This window comes from Leucoraja erinacea, chromosome 7 (genome assembly GCF_028641065.1).
Source record: "Leucoraja erinacea ecotype New England chromosome 7, Leri_hhj_1, whole genome shotgun sequence".
NCBI classification, from domain to species: domain Eukaryota; kingdom Metazoa; phylum Chordata; class Chondrichthyes; order Rajiformes; family Rajidae; genus Leucoraja; species Leucoraja erinaceus.
The window spans coordinates 23,893,426-23,910,804 of record NC_073383.1 but is presented as its reverse complement, the minus strand read 5'-3'; the positions used below and the strand labels follow the sequence as shown (position 1 = coordinate 23,910,804).

Genomic DNA, 17,379 nt, shown 5'->3' with positions numbered 1-17,379 from the left:
GCTGTTCTTGGACTTGGAGGTAATGGTTCCCAGGCTCCTGCACCGTTGTCATGATGTAGCAGCAAGATGAGAGCCTGGCAAGGATGGTGTGGGACGTTGATTATATTAGCTGCCATCTTGAAGTAGCACTCTCTTCAGATCGCTTTGATGGTAGTGAGGTCAACACCCTTATCAACTAGGCAATATCTATCACTTTATGCAGCCTGTTTTGATCTTGGTTGTTTGAATTACAAGTCGTTGCAGAGTCGCATTAAGGATAGGCATTCTGGTTGGTCTGCAGAAAATTGTTGTGAGATTTGTGAAATTGAGATGCCTTTGAGAACATGCAGATCCTATGTCAATCACTCCTGTGGCACTTCAGACTAGATTTTAACTAATTTTGCAATTTTGCAATTTTTTTGCAAGAAAGCTAACTGTGCTTTGGCATTTAAATCATTTGTGTTTTTATACACCAAAAATGGGTGCAATCCAACTTTTTCCTGTGTTTAACTTAATTTATTACAAGTATACAGTGCATTCAGAAAGTATTCAGACAGACCCCTTCACTTTTTCCACATTTTGTTACGTTCCAGCCTTATTCTAAAATTGATTAAATTGGATGGTAACATCGGGAGCTGACCTGGTTGGTGACACACTCCGAACATAATCAAAGAGACCTCCCACCCTGGTTATTCCTTCCATTTGCTTCTCTCTGGTAGAAGATACAGAAGCTTGAAAGTGTGCACCATCAGATAGAAACAACTTCTGTTATCAGGCTTCTGAACAGTACTTCCATTAATTATGGTGCTCTCCGATTCATTAGTGAGGACATTGGACTTTGACTATGGAACAGATGCACTACAATGTGCCACAATATTCTGCACTCCTCGTCTTCCCCTTTGCTCGTTCCATTTTACTTGAGTTTGACTTGGTTTTATGCATTATGTTATATCTGATCTTTTCGGAAAGAATGCAAAACAAGACTTTTGCTGTGCATTGGTACACGTGAGGATGCCAAACCTGAAATTATTGAATTCATTTAATTTGCCTTAAGAACATCCGATATCACAAGTAATAAAGTTTATTCCTATTTAGAAAAGAATTTGAGAACAGCACAGTGACACAGCTAATAGAGCCTCAGCCTCACAGAGCGAAACACCCAGGTTTAATCCTAACCTCAAATACTGTACATGTGGAGTTTTTAAATGTTCTCCCGATGACGCTGTTGGTTTCTCTGAGTGTTCTAGTTTCCTCCCACGTCCCAGAGACGTGTGGAGTGTATGTTAATTGGCCGCTGTAAATTGTCCCCTGTGTGTAGATGAGTGCTAGAATCAGGGAAGAAGTTGATTAGAACGAGGAAGGAATAAAAATAGCATTCACTGAGAATCCAAAATCTCAGAAAGAAAACCATCAAAGCAATATTTTTATTAGAAGTCAACAGGCTAGGAGTATGTCAAATTATAAATGGGTGGGATAGAGTAAATCGCAACACACAGTGTCCGATTGTTAAAGCATCTACAATGAAAAGCATTTTACACAATGCAACACCCAGAAATTTAGAATAGAAAGCAAGATGCTCTGCACATGTAGATTTATCAGGATGTGGGATTTTCATACAGGACTAACATTTGAGATTTAAAATATGTAAAAAATCAGGAATTTGTTTGTGTATGCAGATGAATAAAGAAGGAAATTATTTAGGTCAATAGGTTTAGTATTAAATATCATTTCAGAGCCTAAATGTGAATGTAGGTTGGGTTTCGTGTTTATTGTGTTTTGAATTTCACATATTTAAATGAGAGAACTGCAAACACATCATGGACTTCAAACAGAAATCAAATTTAGCATTTGCTGAGATCCCAAGGAAATTTATTAACCAATGTTACTATCTGAGTTTAACATCTGTGGTTGGAAAGTTACTAGAGAGTATTCTGAGGGATAGGTTATACAGGCATTTGGTTGGGCAAGGGCTGATTAGGAATAGTCAGCATGGTTTTGTACTTGGCAAGTCATGTCTCACAAATCTGATTGATTTTTTTTAATCAAAAGGGTCGATGAAGGCAGAGCTGTAGATGTTGTGTACATGGATTTCAGTAAGGCATTCGACACAGTCCGCATGTTAGGCTGCTCTGGAAGGTTAGATCGCATGGGATCCAAGGAGAGATACCTGAATGGATAGCAAATTGGCTTCATGGAAGGAAGCAGAGGGTTATGGTGGAAGGTTGCTTCTCGGACTGGAGGCCTGTGAATAATGGTGTGCCTCAGGGTTCGGTGCTGGGCCCATTACTGTTTGTTATCTTCATTAATGATTTGGATGGGAACATACAGGGCAAGATTAGCAAGTTTGCTGATGATACCAAAGTGAATGGTTTTGCAGATGGTGACGATGGTTGTGAAAGATTGCAGCAGGATCTGGATCGATTGGCCAGGTGCGCGGAGGAATGGTTGATGGAATTTAATACAGAGAAGTGTAAGGTGTTGGAATTTGGGATGTAGAACAAGGGCAGGACCTACGCAGTAGATGGTAGGCCTCTGGGTAGTGTTGTGGAGCAGAGGGATCTAGGAGTACAGGTGCATGGTTCCTTGAAGGTCGAGTCGCAGGTGGATAAGGTGGTCAAAAAGGCTTTTGGCATTTTGGCCTTCATCAGTCAGAGTATTGAGTAAAGAAGTTGGGAAGTCATGTTGTAGTTGTATAAGACATTGGCGAGATCACATTTAGAATATTGTGTTCAGTTCTGGGCACTATGTTATAGGAAAGATATTTTCAAGCTTGAAAGGGTTCAGAAAAGATTAACGAGGATGTTGCCAGGACTGGAGGGTGTGAGTTTTAGGAAGAGGTTGAGTAGGCTGGGTCTCTATTCCATGGAGCGCAGGAGGATGAGGGGTGATCTTATAGAGATGTACAAAATCATGAGAGGAATAGATCGGGTAGATGCACAGAGTCTTTTGCCCAGAGTAGGGGAATCGAGGACCAGAGGACATAGGTTCAAGGTGAAGGGGAAAAGATTTAATAGGAATCCGAGGGGTAATTTTTTCACACAAAGGGTGGTGGATGTGTGGAACAAGCTGCCAGAGAAGGTAGTTGAGTCTGGGACTATCCCATCGTTTAAGAAACAGTTAGACAGGTACATGGATAGGACAGGTTTGAAGGGATATGGACCAGTGGGACTAGTGTAGCTGGGACATTGTTGGTCGGTATGGGCAAGTTGGGCCGAAGGGCCTGTTTCCACACTGTATCACTTTATGACTTTACCTAACTGGGCTTTCTTGAGCAATGCTTTGGATTTGAGCCAAATTGTTGTTACCGAACTGAACTCACTGTGGAATAAAAAGTCAGTGAAAGCGGTGCGATTAGAGACTGTGAGGCCTCGCATCCTCGGCACTTCTGAGACGGCGGCTCTGTCGCGCTGGCTGTTCCCCCGCTGAAGATTGAAGATCCGATGTTTGGCTTGAGGCAGCGTGACAGAGCCGGGCCGGGCACCAGCGGTAGGGAAAAATGTCGGCGTCTTTGGAGCAGCGCCGGGCGTCAGCAGGCGTTGGGGGGGGGGGGGGGGGGGGGGGGAAGGATTTAATTAAAAATGTCTACATAAAAAAGTCAAAATGTTTTGAGGAGTGAATCCGTGAAAGTAAAAGAGAATTAGCTAGCGAAATGGAAAAACATGACTACATTCAGCGTGTGGTGCTGGTGGACCAGGGAATCAAAGGCCGAATCTGACATACACACACACACACACACACACACACACACACACACACACACACACACACACACACACACACACACACACACACACACACACACACACACACACACACACACACACACACACACACACACACACACACACACACACACACACACACACACACACACACACACACACACACATACACACTTTTAATATATAGATAGATAATATATTCATTTTGGCCACTCAACTTGAACATTAAAAGTTTGTTTGTGCTGATGGTCATCTGAACAAAGTTACTAAAAAGTAATGAGTAATGGATTACTAAGTTATGCTAAGACTATTTCAACATTTAGTGTACAGACTATGACATTGATTGAGATAATTTTGCATTTCCTACTGAAAACTAGATTAGTCTTTGAACTTTCACAATAGAATAAGATGTGACAAATTAGTGTTAAAAATAATATAGGTGGTACAGCCGAGACCTTGACAAGATGTACTGTGCAAGTTAAAAAAAATAAACAATGTAGTTTAACTGTCTAGGTTAAACAACTAATTTTGGAAAGGTTGAATTTCAAATAATTGTCACAGCCTCGGAAAAGTGATGTCCAGAAACTGTGTACCATTGAAAAGTGGTGCTGCTAACTAATGCCACCACCTTCAGGTAAATGAATAGACCAAATTCCTTTTGTATTAGATAATATTTCTATTGGCTTTGCAGCTCAAATTCCACAATCTGGTTTGTGCGATCTGAACCTCAAAAACTTTATATCTATATTAAAAAATAAATACATTGCTATGGCTGTGTAATATGAACGTTCACCGAATAAGCTGTACTATGACCATTAGATTGAACTAATGCAAATGTCGCCCTTTGGTTTGAAGGAGGAACTTAGGTCCGATGGAACAAAATTTCCTGAACTCTCAAGGAACATTTTGATTTTGGATACTTATTTTGGCTTTTCCTTTCTAGTCCTCCAATGACTTTTTTTGTTTTCTGTTGGTACTTGGTTCTGTGGCCGTCAGGAAGTCTAGCATATCCGTACCAGTATGCTTGAATTCCAACTGCACTGCAACATTGGACTCTTTGTGACGTCTATACATGGAAGGCCAGATTAATGATCTGGATGAGGGAATTGAAGGCAATATCTCCAAGTTTGCGGATGACACTAAGCTGGGGGGCAGTGTTAGCTGTGAGGAGGATGCTAGGAGACTGCAAGGTGACTTGGATAGGCTGGGTGAGTGGGCAAAAGTTTGACAGATGCAGTATAATGTGGATAAATGTGAGGTTATCCATTTTGGTGGCAAAAACAGGAAAGCAGACTATTATCTAAATGGTGGCCGATTAGGAAAAGGGGAGATGCAGCGAGACCTGGGTGTCATGGTACACCAGTCATTGAAAGTAGGCATGCAGGTGCAGCAGGCAGTGAAGAAAGCGAATGGTATGTTAGCTTTCATAGCAAAAGGATTTGAGTGTAGGAGCAGAGGGGTTCTACTGCAGTTGTACAGGGTCTTGGTGAGACCACACCTAGAGTATTGCGTACAGTTTTGGTCTCCAAATCTGAGGAAGGACATTATTGCCATAGAGGGAGTGCAGAGAAGGTTCACCTGACTGATTCCTGGGATGTCAGGACTGTCTTATGAAGAAAGACTGGATAGACGGTTTATACTCTCTAGAATTTAGGAGATTGAGAGGGGATCTTATAGAAACTTACAAAATTCTTAAGGGGCTGGACAGGCTAGATGCAGGAAGAGTGTTCCCGATGTTGGGGAAGTCCAGGACAAGGGGTCACAGCTTAAGGATAAGGGGGAAATCCTTTAAAACCGAGATGAGAAAAACTTTTTTTCACACAGAGAGTGGTGAATCTCTGGAACTCTCTGCCACAGAGGGTAGTTGAGGCTAGTTCATTGGCTATATTTAAGAGGGAGTTAGATGTGGCCCTTGTGGCTAAGGGGATCAGAGGGTATGAAGAGAAGGCAGGTACGGGATACTGAGTTGAATGATCAGCCATGATCATATTGAATGGTGGTGCAGGCTCGAAGGGTCGAATGGCCTACTCCTGCACCTAATTTCTATGTTTCTATGTTTCTTGCTATCTCCTAGCAATCATGTTAGGGGTCTGCCCACTGCAATTATTGCCAAATAATTTGAAGACGCCTTCCTTAAGAAAATTCGGAGATCAAAATCTCCAGAATGTCACCATCTCTGGGTGAAGAATTTCTCATCTTCTCAACTCAGAATAGTTTCAGAATCTTCAACCAAGCGAAACAACTGTTTCAGAAACTACAGTATGATATGAAAATATTTATCTCTTGTTATGTTTTCAATTCTCCTAATTTAGAACAGTGTGACATTACACAATACTCAAAAAACTACAGATGCTTGAAAACTCAAAGATGTAAGGGTTTCTCATTTTGCAGATGCTGACGTGTATTTAAGGGCCTGTCCCACTTGGGCGTCATTTGCATGTCCTACTTGGACGTTATTTACGCGACATGACCCATGATGCACGACGCGCGCATCGTGACGCACACGTCACTGCCTACGCCACCACGCCTCACCACGCGCCATGTGCGCGTAATGCACGCCATGCTCGCATCACGATGTGCGCATCGTGCATCGTGACGTGTAAATTATGTCACGTAAGTGACGTGCAAATGACGCCCAAGTGGGCCAAGCCCTTTAGTATTTGCAGCATTTTGTGAATTACTCTGCCTCGAGTCAAGTTTCCATGCCACAGATATCTAGGCCACACCTCCGCATTGCAGTCAGATTTCCATCGAGATGATATGTTTATTTGCATTGCATTTCATGTTCATTTCTGAGTACCCAGAGTGCACAACACAATTTCACAATATTCCATCAACCCAAATCATAATCATAATCATACTTTATTAGCCAAGTATGTTTTGCAACATACAAGGAATTTGATTTGCCATACAGTCATACCAATATAAAGTAACAAGACACACAACATTCAATCCTGACTTGGATTGCTGTCTGTGTGGAGTTTGCACAGCCTTTCTGTGAGCATCATTCCTTCAATTCCACGTTTCCTTCATGTGCTCTAGTTTCTTCCCACATCCCAAAGTCATGCTGGTTGTTTTGGCAAGTGATTACTGTAAAATACCCATAACGCTGGTAGTTAGTAGGAGACCAGAATGGAGTCATGTATAGGAGAAAAAATGTAACAGGAAATTGTGGAAAAATGGGATTGATGGGGATGCCTTGAGAATTAACAGAGACTTGATGGGACAAATGTCCTCCTTTATGTTGTAAAATAATATAAAATGTAACAAAAAGACTTGTTAAAGGTGCGGAATTTAGGATCTCTTGACAAAACCGTAAACTGAAAGGAGATTGCTCAAAATGCCCAGCGGAACAGATTGTTTCAATGGTGATAGAAAATTTTAGTTACTATTACATATGGATAACCTTATAGTAAAATGGCCAGATCAGATACAAATAATTACCTGAAATTAAATCTGTTATAAAGTCCCAAAGGCTGCAACATGCACAGAAGGAAAACTGAACTGCCACCAGATTTTTTACCTTGTTCCTTTCCACCTTCCAGAAACCCAGAATGGAGAAGAGATACCAGGTGCACTTTTTCCAACTTAATGTATTGCATTCAGTGCTCACAAGATGGTCTTCGCTATATTGGAGAAATTAAATGTAGATTGAATGATCCATTTCTCCCTTCCATTGCCAGCCTGACTTAATTAATGACCTAATTAGGCAGCACGGTGGTGCAGCAGTAGAGCTGCTGCCTAACAGCACCACAGACCCGGGTTCGATCCTGACTATGGGTACTATCTGCACGGAGTTTCTATGTTCTCCCCGTGACCTTCGTGGGTTTTCCCCAGGTGCTCCGGTTTGCTCCCATACTCCAAAAACGTACATATTTGTTGGCTAATTGGCTTGGTATGGCTTGGTATGATTGTAAAATTGTCCCTAATGTGTGTAGGATAATGTTAGTATGCAGCGATCGTTGGTCAGTGCGGACATGGTGGGCTGAAGGACCTGTTTCTGCGCTGTATCTCTAAACTAAACTAAACTAAACTGTGGTATTCTGCACTGTTTCAGTGAGTGCCAGCAAAGGTTCCAGAACCAATCCAAATTGTACACCACCTGTTGCAGACATTCAGTCAGAAAAATACCTATTCATCATTATCCTCTGCCTTTTATCTTCGCTAGTTTGGGATTCATTTTACCAATAGGCCTTGGATCATTTGCACTTTAACCTTCTGAACCAGTCTACCATGCGGGACCTTGTCAAAAGCCTAAGACTGTGTAAAACCTCATCAAGCACTCTGCCTACATCAATTATTTTAATTAATTATCCCCAAAATTCCCTGCACAATACCATGTTCACTTCTCCTAATTAGTTCCTGCCTCTGCAAGTAATCTTGAGGAATATTGTCTCATATTCCATCTGGCACATAACAACCTTTAGATGCCATCAGAAATGTACCAGTTTCAGACCGGTGTACCAGTTTGTGGTCAAACCGCTTCAACTATTGATGATAAATCTAAGAGCATTGCAGAAAATTATCTGAGCACATTCAAGAAATTCATTACTTTTCTGACCTGAGCCCGTCTACTTGTTTGTTTGAATATTTAAATCCTATTGGAGCAAAAATGTTGAGCTAGAAATAATTTATGAGCAAATTCAGGGGGAATAAAAAGAAGTGAAGGTCACATAATAATTTTTATTTACCATTGACGTCACCAATGTTAGCAGCAAATAATGCTCTTTTGTGCTATTGAAGGTGGTAGCTAAAATCAAAACACACACAGTAGTTTCAATACCAGCAGAAATACAGGTTGTTATTGGATGTATCTCTTCAGTTGTTTAGGGTCTGAAGAGCCAAAAATATGACATTATTTACCAATGCAGACTTGCAAGCCTCTCCCTGACAATACTTCACTCGCTGCTGTTGTTTGTAAACACGACTCACCCTGACCAGCAGTTCAACCTCGAGATTGTGTGAAACAAAGAACATACTGAGTATCAAAGGGTAGATTTCTGAGTCAATCATTACCAGCAGCTTTAGTGCACAGCATGCAAAGCGGTTACCATTGTACAGTAACGTGACAACTTAAGATGAAACGCCAACATACAGAAAAAGAGCTGCCTGGCAATCTACTGATTTTTACTCCTACTCTGCTTAAAATGTTCTGATATTTGGTATCTTTGACTTGGATCATATTTTGAGAAGCTGGACAATCTTCTCTGTAAACCCCCTCAGGGAAGAGACATTGGAATTTATTTACAGCCGGCATGTACTAAATGTTTGCTGAATGCATTATCCTTTAACTTAATGCTGTCAGGTGGTCATGGACAATGAAAATCAGGTTGTTCTGATATATATTCTGATAAATCAGATAGAGAGAGGCTATCTTTTGTTTTAGGAATAAATTACCATCCATCACTGAGGATCTGGAAGGGTTTTTTTCATTCAAACATGTGTTGTGATCTGGAAGATTTTACCGATATGGACAGTAGAAGCCAACAGCAAAAGTAGAAGGGAGATGTGCAAGTATTTTAAATAAGAATAAATTATTTGCAGACAAAAAACAATACGGGATTCTTTTTTTTCCCCCAGAGCAACTGTGATTCAGTTTACTGAAGTTTTTTATACTTGATTCAATGTAGTGTTTCTAATTTTTAATCTAATTAGAAAACATATTGATTTACAGAGTTTGCGATCATGGAGCACAAGCACATTGTATTTAGGTCATGAGTGAACACTACCTTTAAAGAGTTAGATGTAAGAATTGAGAAATAAATCAAGAGATGACAGAGAAGGAATTGCAATTTACAGAGGGGGAATTCAATGTCAAATCAGGCACAGAAAAATAAATACTTAGGAAAGAAAAGACCTGGAGCTCAAAATTTACCTCTGAATAAAGCTGCCCAAATGATTTAATGAGCTGACTTTAACCAACTTCTGTTCCAATATCAGTCCCTGAATGTTTTTTTAGTTTGAAAGGATCCCTGGCTTCCAGCAACATTGATCTCTTCACCTGACTTGGCAACCGGAAATTAGTAAAAACAGTAAATAGGGAATGAAAATTTACATTTTCTCACAATTTTTGAAATATGTTATTAAGAGGAAAATAGATATTGTATTGTATAAGGTTAATGTAAAACTGAAATAATGTAAGCACTGTAATATTTTTGAAAATTTATCCGAGGTCAAATCCACACGCATAATAATTTTTTTTTAGCAGAATTTGTCGTGGTAATTATGGCTTGATAGTCCAATAAAGTCTTACTTGGGTCTTATTGCATTATAAAAACCTGGAATTTTCATCAATTAGCTAATGTCATTTGATTATAATGGAGTAAGCTGGAAATCACCTATCTGCCTAGATAGGTGTAAATAATGACAGTAACATCTAAATGTACACATTTTGCCAGGCATGAACAGAAATTGCAAATGCTGATAGTTTTATCTATCCAATCCAGTTGCTAAAACAATCATGAAAAATGAAAGAGACATCAAACTAAAACCAAAAGAAATAGCATGCAAATAGGAAAGACACAAAGGATATAATAAGAATTCAAAACAGTGTATAATGAAAAACTGTCAAAGGATATCATTTTTTTTAGTTTAGTGAAATGGATGGATGGCCTCAAACAAAAAGTTATAAAATGTGAAAATAAGGAATAAGTGGCCATATTGAAGAATTGTACCACCGTTTATAGCGAAGTAAGAGGAAAGTCACAAGGAAACTTATTAAATAAAGGAAAGAACTTGAGTATAGATTTTGGAAGGTTATGTCACAGTTATATAAGATGATGGTGAGGCCACATTTATATTGTGTTCAGTTTTGGTCACCATGTTATAGGAAAATATTGTCAAGCTGGAAATGGTGCAGAGAAGATGTACGAGGATGCTGCCAGGACTCAAGTACCTGAGCTATAGGGAGAGGTTGAGCAGGCTATGGCTATGGCTTTATTCCTTGGAGCGCAGGCTATGGCTTTATTCCTTGGAGGTGTACAAAATCATGAGAAGAATATATTGGATAAATGCACAGTGTTTTGCCCAGAGTAGGGGAATCAAAAACCAGAGGGCATAGGTTTAAGGTAAGGGGGAAAGATTTAATAGGAACCTGAGGGGTAACAATTTATACAAAGGGTGGTGGGTGTATGGAACAAGCTGCCTGAAGATGTAATTGAGGCAGTTACTATCGCAACGTTTAAGAAAAATTTAAACAGGTACATGGATAGGATAGGTTTAGAGGGAAACGGGCCAAGCATGGGCTGGTGGGACTTGTGTAGATGGGGCATATTGGTCGGCGTGGGCAAGTTGGGCCGAAGAGCCTGTTTCCACGCTATATGATTCTATGACTCAATTACTCTAAATTATTATAAGCACAACAGCAACAATGATGAAAGGAATGGCATTAAGGGAGAGAAAGGTCCAAGATCTGATTGTTTCCATCTCAGAAACAGGTAGAGAGGATGGCAGAAACTTAATTTGCAAATTTCAGGAGCTCTCTTGATTTAGGATTGGTTCCTTTAGATTCCAAATCCACACACACTGTTCAATTATTTATGAAAAATGATAGGTAAACCAGGGATTAATCAACTAGTTCTACTAATATCTGTGGTTAGGGACATTATAAGAATTTAAAATTAAAGATAGAATTTGTCTGCAGTTTGAAAAATTTCAGCTGAGCAGAGAAAGCCAGTGTTGATTTGGCAAAAGTAGATCATTCCTAATGAACATAAAATGAATCTTTTTTTGAAAAATAGTTGAAGCAGCTAAAATATCTAACATCGGGTCTCTTAGCTAAAGGTAATTTAATTAATAGCAAATTATTCATTTTGTATAGAAAATACTGAGTGGGAGTTAACTGAGTAAGGGATAGAGGATAGGTAGTTGTGTTGTGTAAAATATTTGGTTGGGGTCTCAACTACGTACAGTTTTATCTATAACAAATGTATAAAAACTAGCAGTATTTGGCCAGTTTAATCTTCTCATGCCAAATCTCTGAATTCAGTTACTGTGAAGGTCAATAGAAGTTCAAAGAACAGCAAATCTTGCATAGTTAATGGCTTTGCAAAAAGTATAAAAAAATCTCAGATTATTCCACAGCCCCAAACTGGCAGCTACTGCTAAAGGGCCTGTCCCATCTTCACGACCTAATTCATGACCTTTTTTACTCATGGACATTTTTCCTACGAGTACCTACGACTAGCATTATGGCCTGCTACGACTTACCTACGACCTTCTACGACCTTGTGACGACCATGCTGCGAGTATGAGTCAAGGGCAAACTCAGCAGAGGTCGTGAATTAGGTCGTGAAAGTAGGACAGGCCCTTAATGCTTTTACTGTTCCCATTTGTAGGTACTTTGGATACATCTTGTTTCTTCTGCTGCTCTTTGATCTTTGCGTTTTGCAGACTTACATTCTGATCTGATCTGATCTGATTTCACCTCACCTCTTTTTCTTCCTCTGTAAACTTCCTGCAGAAAACTTACAGAATCTCTGGAGGATTTTAGGATTTATCCAAAGATGTTTGGTGCCTTGGCTCCACTCAAGCAATATTTCTGTCATGTTAGTAATTATTGGAGACATTCTGCTTTACTGTCCCATCGTATTCCAAGGTAATTGGCTGTTGCATGTTCTTCAGCTTTGTGACTGAGTGGGAACCAGCCATTAACCTGACTTCAGAAGAAAACTTGACAGGGGGTATAATATGGTGAAATTAGGCCAGGCTATTATTAAAATAGTAAGAGCTTATCAGCAGTAGCACATTAAGATTTCTTCAGCTAATGGCATCCTATTGCTATCTTCCTCTGAGTGTTAGTTACAAACCTGCAAACTTTTCCACTTGACATAAGCTGTCAAGGGCATGGGCTGAAAAATTTCATGGCTTGTTTAATATATACTTAGAAAACATGGGAATATGAGTAAACCATTCAGCCCATTAGCTCATTTTCTCATTCAATTAGATGAATCACAAAAGAAACACATCTCAACTTCCATAGCACTCACCCAGTTAAAATAAATCAAATTCAGTGTAAAAAAATTATATTATCCTCACCTGTTCAGGGAAAGAATCCAAGATTCCCACACCCTTTGTGTAGGAGGAAAAATGTTTTTCATTCATTCATTCCATGGATGTCATTGCTTAGTACTAAATTTCACAATTATATCTGATATCTGATCTTCATATTTGACAACAATAACCAGACACCATTGTCTCTTTAACAACACAGGCTGCTAGGTACACTGCATGTGGCCAGATAAAATGACAAGCAATTGCTTCGATCGACACGTGGCAATGAAACTCCATTAAACAATGTAACAAACAGCCTTCAGTATTTTTAGCTTGAAGTAACAAAAATATATTTTTAGTTGTTAAAAATAACTTTGTATTTGCAAACAACTCATTGTTTCACGGATTGACCACTAGGTGGTTGGAGCGAATCCCTTACTCGGTTATAGCGGACAATCGGCAATAACGGACACCATTCTTGCCCCCCCATGGTTCGTTATAACAAGGGTTATCTGTAGTTAACATTCGTGTATGGTATGAGTTGCCTGAATAACATGGAAAACAAAAATGTTCACTGTTTGTGACAATAATAAAGATTCCAATGTCAATAAAGGATAGGCATAACTGAGTGAAGGCCATTCATTAGAATATAATTGACTGGTTAATTAGAAATGTCAATGAACTGTACTTCCTATGATGTTCACATAGCTTGATTGCGGAAAGTAATGCTCATTGTAGTTTCCTTTGTGAGTTAGAAAAACAAACATCTTTCTGTGGATGTGCATAATTCAGTTGATTATTTTTAAAATGTATTTCATTTAGGAAATATGGATGCAGTTAATGGATTTTGAAAAAGAAAAGGTTCATGTTGACACTTACACACGTCGAAGCAGATAAGAAAATGGAGTGCGCTTGAAGAGACTAGGTAAAGAATTTTTATTCCTTCCAGTAAAAGAGTTGGTATGTATTTTGGGTGGGGAATTTCAAAGTCCATCAACAAAGGTGTGTTGCGAGTGCCAGGGCAGACAAAGCTAACCTTGTGAATCTATGTCACAATGGTATCCTTTTTTTAAGTAAGCAGACGAAAACTTTACATAGTACTCCAAATGTAGTAAAATAAATTCTGGAAAACCAACATCTGCAGTTCCTTGGGTCTAAAATGCACGTGTCCCCCCTAATTATTCTGCTAGTCATATCCTTAAGGAACTCCAGTACATTATGGTAGTTGAAAATGAACTCCTTTTCATAAATTTATGTCAACTGTTCAATCCCATTAATCTTTTGCAGCTGTTCTCTTATTACAACCTTCATCAATATTTTCCCTATTACTGATGTTAGCATTACAAGTCAGCAGTCTGTTTTTATCTCTCTTCCTTCTTTCTTATATATGGGATCTCTTTTGCCAGCCTCCAATCTGTAGGAACAATTCCAAAACACATAGACGTTTGGAAGATGATGAGTAAAACATCCGACCTCTCCATAGCCACTTCTTTCAATAAGCTGTAGTTCATGAAGGCCTTCTGTTTTACTTCAGTCCTCATTCTCAATGCATTGCTCCAGAAGAAAGCAATCTAGACTGCCCTAGATATTCAAATCCTCCATCACTAGTACACCATGACTGTAATACGCTCCATCATACTAAAGGTTCAGCAGCAGCTCACAGAAGCTGTTTTTCCTTACAACCTCTTCTACAAAGAGCAGAACATGTAGGGGGACAGCACCACCAGCAGGTTTCTCTTCTAGTGACACTGTGTGCTGGCTTGGAAATATATTACTTCCTTTAGGGCAGGGGTGTCAAACTCATTTTAGGTCATGGGCCGGAATGAGCAAAATGCGACTTCATGTGGGCCGGATCAGCTGGGCACGGGCGAATGCAAGCGCGCGTGCTCCCACAGCTTTCGTTGCCTTCGTTTTTTCAACTTGCTCTCATGTGTCTCAGTGTCTGCTATAACTACAAATTGTTTCATTTTACGAATTTTGTTTCTTATGAAGAAGATTGCTTAGCAAGCATTACTTTTACAGTTGGTATTAACTTACAGTCGTAAGCTACAAGAAAGTTGTGATGCGAGAGAGACAAATCAATGCTACTTTGGCTAAGATTGTTTCGGGAGCCAAACCCTTTCCATTAATAAACCATTTGAAATCGAACATTAGCAGACACAAATGTAGACCTAATGAAACAAATTGTAAGTGTTGGCTACACAACTGCACCTAATTTTTATTAGCCTGCTTCCAGCAATCAAACTCAGACAATGAACATAGTTAGCCTCTAATTTTTATTGAAGTAATCACATTTACAATAATAGAATAGTCAGAAAATGAATGAATCACAATGTTATGACACTCAATATTTCATAATGCATTTTGCTTACATGTCGCAGTGCATCAAACAGTCACTCATTTTTCACTTGCTGCTTCCAGACACCTGACGTCTCTTGGCTTTAACCAGCTTGTCAACATCAGGGACCAGTTTCTGGGCATTTGTGATTTTCATAATGTCATTTAGATATCTGTGTGTCAGCTGCGAGCGCAGTTTGGATTTGTTAATGTTCATTTTGTAGAACGCCTGCTCATAGAGATATGTTGTCCCGAAGATGTAAAAGATCTTTGAGGCAAAGTCTGTCATCTGGGGGGTACATCGGTCCCAGGTATTGATAGAATGAGTCCACACTCACAGTCTCAAATTTATATTTCAAAGGCGAGTTACACTGAACTTCGATTAGTTCCATTTGGAGTTCCTCCGGCACATCTGATGCTACGCAGGTTGACGGCAAACAACGAGCAAAATAGTGAGAATTCCTTCTCGAGCTGAAACGATTCTGAACCTCACTTTTCAGTCGTGATATTTTGTCCTTGTACCTGTCCACATTGTCATTATTCCCATGAACGACCCACACAGACTGCAAAGAGGGGAAATGAGCTGGGTTGCTCCGGGATAGTTGCATCTCTCACAGGCCTAATTTAATTTGATGGGCACGAATGCTGTCATAGTATTGGGTAACATGCTTGTTGCGGCCTTGCATGTTAACATTAAGCACATTTAAGTGCTCTGTTATATCCACCAAAAATGCAAGATCATGAAGCCAGTCTGGGTCACCCAACTCTGCCACTGGCTTCCCTTTCTTGTTCATGAACAGTTCAATTTCCGCACGTAATCGAAAAAAACGTTTGAGCACAGACCCTCTGCTCAACCAGCGGACTTCAGTGTGGTAGGGTAGGCCATTTCCAATATTACTTTCGGACAAAAGAGTGTCAAATTGCCGATGGGCGAGTACCTTGGCTCTAATGAAATTAATCGTTTTGATTAGTACATCCATGACGTTGTCCATTTTCAGGCTCCTGCTACATAACGCCTCTTGGTGTATAATACAATGAAAATTCCAGAATTCCTACTCTGGATTCTCTGTCTGAACTTTCTTTCTGAGTTTCGCAACAACACCCGCCCTTTTCCCGACCATGGACAATGCGCCATCTGTAGCCACGCTGACAGTCTGTTAAAGGCCTCGTTGAGGCTGAAGAAAATGTTGTTTGCCGTTGTGGTGTTTGTCATGGGCACCATCTCCACGAACTCCTCGATAACGGTCAAAGATGCATCAACACCATGAATAAATATTCCCAATTGAGCTACATCAGTCACGTCGGTGCTCTCATTAATTGTAATAGAGAAGGCAATAAATGATTTCACTTTGTCTTTTAGTTGACTGTTCAAATCTCCTGCAAGGTCCCTGATTCTCTCTGCCACAGTATTTCTTGACAAGCTGATATTACCAAAAGCCTGTCTCTTCTCAGGGCACACCAGCTCAGCCACCGTCAGCATGCATGCTTTGATGAATTCCCCCTCTGAGTATGGCTTTGACACAGCAGCTATTTTGTTGGCCATAATATAATTGGCCTTGACAGCTCCATCATGAGTCTCTCACCTTTTGGTGAACACTGATTGCTGTTCTTTCAGAACTGCTTCAAGCTCGTTTACCTTCTACGTTCTGACTCGTCCTGCGTATTTGTAATATTTTTTTCTGTGTCTCATAGTGTCGTTTGATATTGTGCTCTTTTGCCATAGCCACTTGTTGCGAACATATCAGACACACAGGTTTGCCGTTGACCTCACAGAAGAAAAAAAGATCTTTCCAATTATCGTTGAATATCTGACCTTCAATGTCAACTTTTATTTTCTTGGGAAGCATTTTGAACCACAGCAGCAAACAGTCTCAGCCTTGCTACATGTGTTACCTACCCGAGTACTCTGTGTGTTTATACTGTGCCTGACGACGTAAGTAGGGCCCTAGTGGTCTTCAGTGCAGGGTGGTAAGTGCTTATGCATATCGGGTGGTTAACCTCTGGTTATTATTTTCTAAGTACACACAACAAGCTGCTGGCACAGCAGGCGGCACAGGCAGCGGTGGGAGAGAGCGCGGCAAAGGAGGGAGTGCGGCGAGAGAGAGAGAGCGGCGAGAGAGAGAGAAGAGAGAGAGAGGCGAGAGAGAGAGAGAGAGAGAGAGAGAGCAGCTGCCGTACAGATACAAAATAAATGGTCGTGAAAATACTTATTTTTTCCTCAATTCATCCCGCGGGCCCGTGCTTTAGGGTCTAAATCCCGTGCTTTAGGGTCTAAACGCCATCCATAAGACATAAAGCAAGAATGGGAGCAATAGAAGCATAATTAGACATTCGGCCTAATGGTGGGGGA

General features: G+C 40.1%; 1 pseudogene; it reads right to left on the bottom strand.

The window, feature by feature from the left end:
• Window positions 1-13,143: 13,143 nt before the first annotated feature.
• LOC129698530 (general transcription factor II-I repeat domain-containing protein 2B-like) lies at window positions 13,144-17,160 on the bottom strand (annotated as a pseudogene).
• Between the last annotated feature and the right edge of the window lie 219 nt (window positions 17,161-17,379).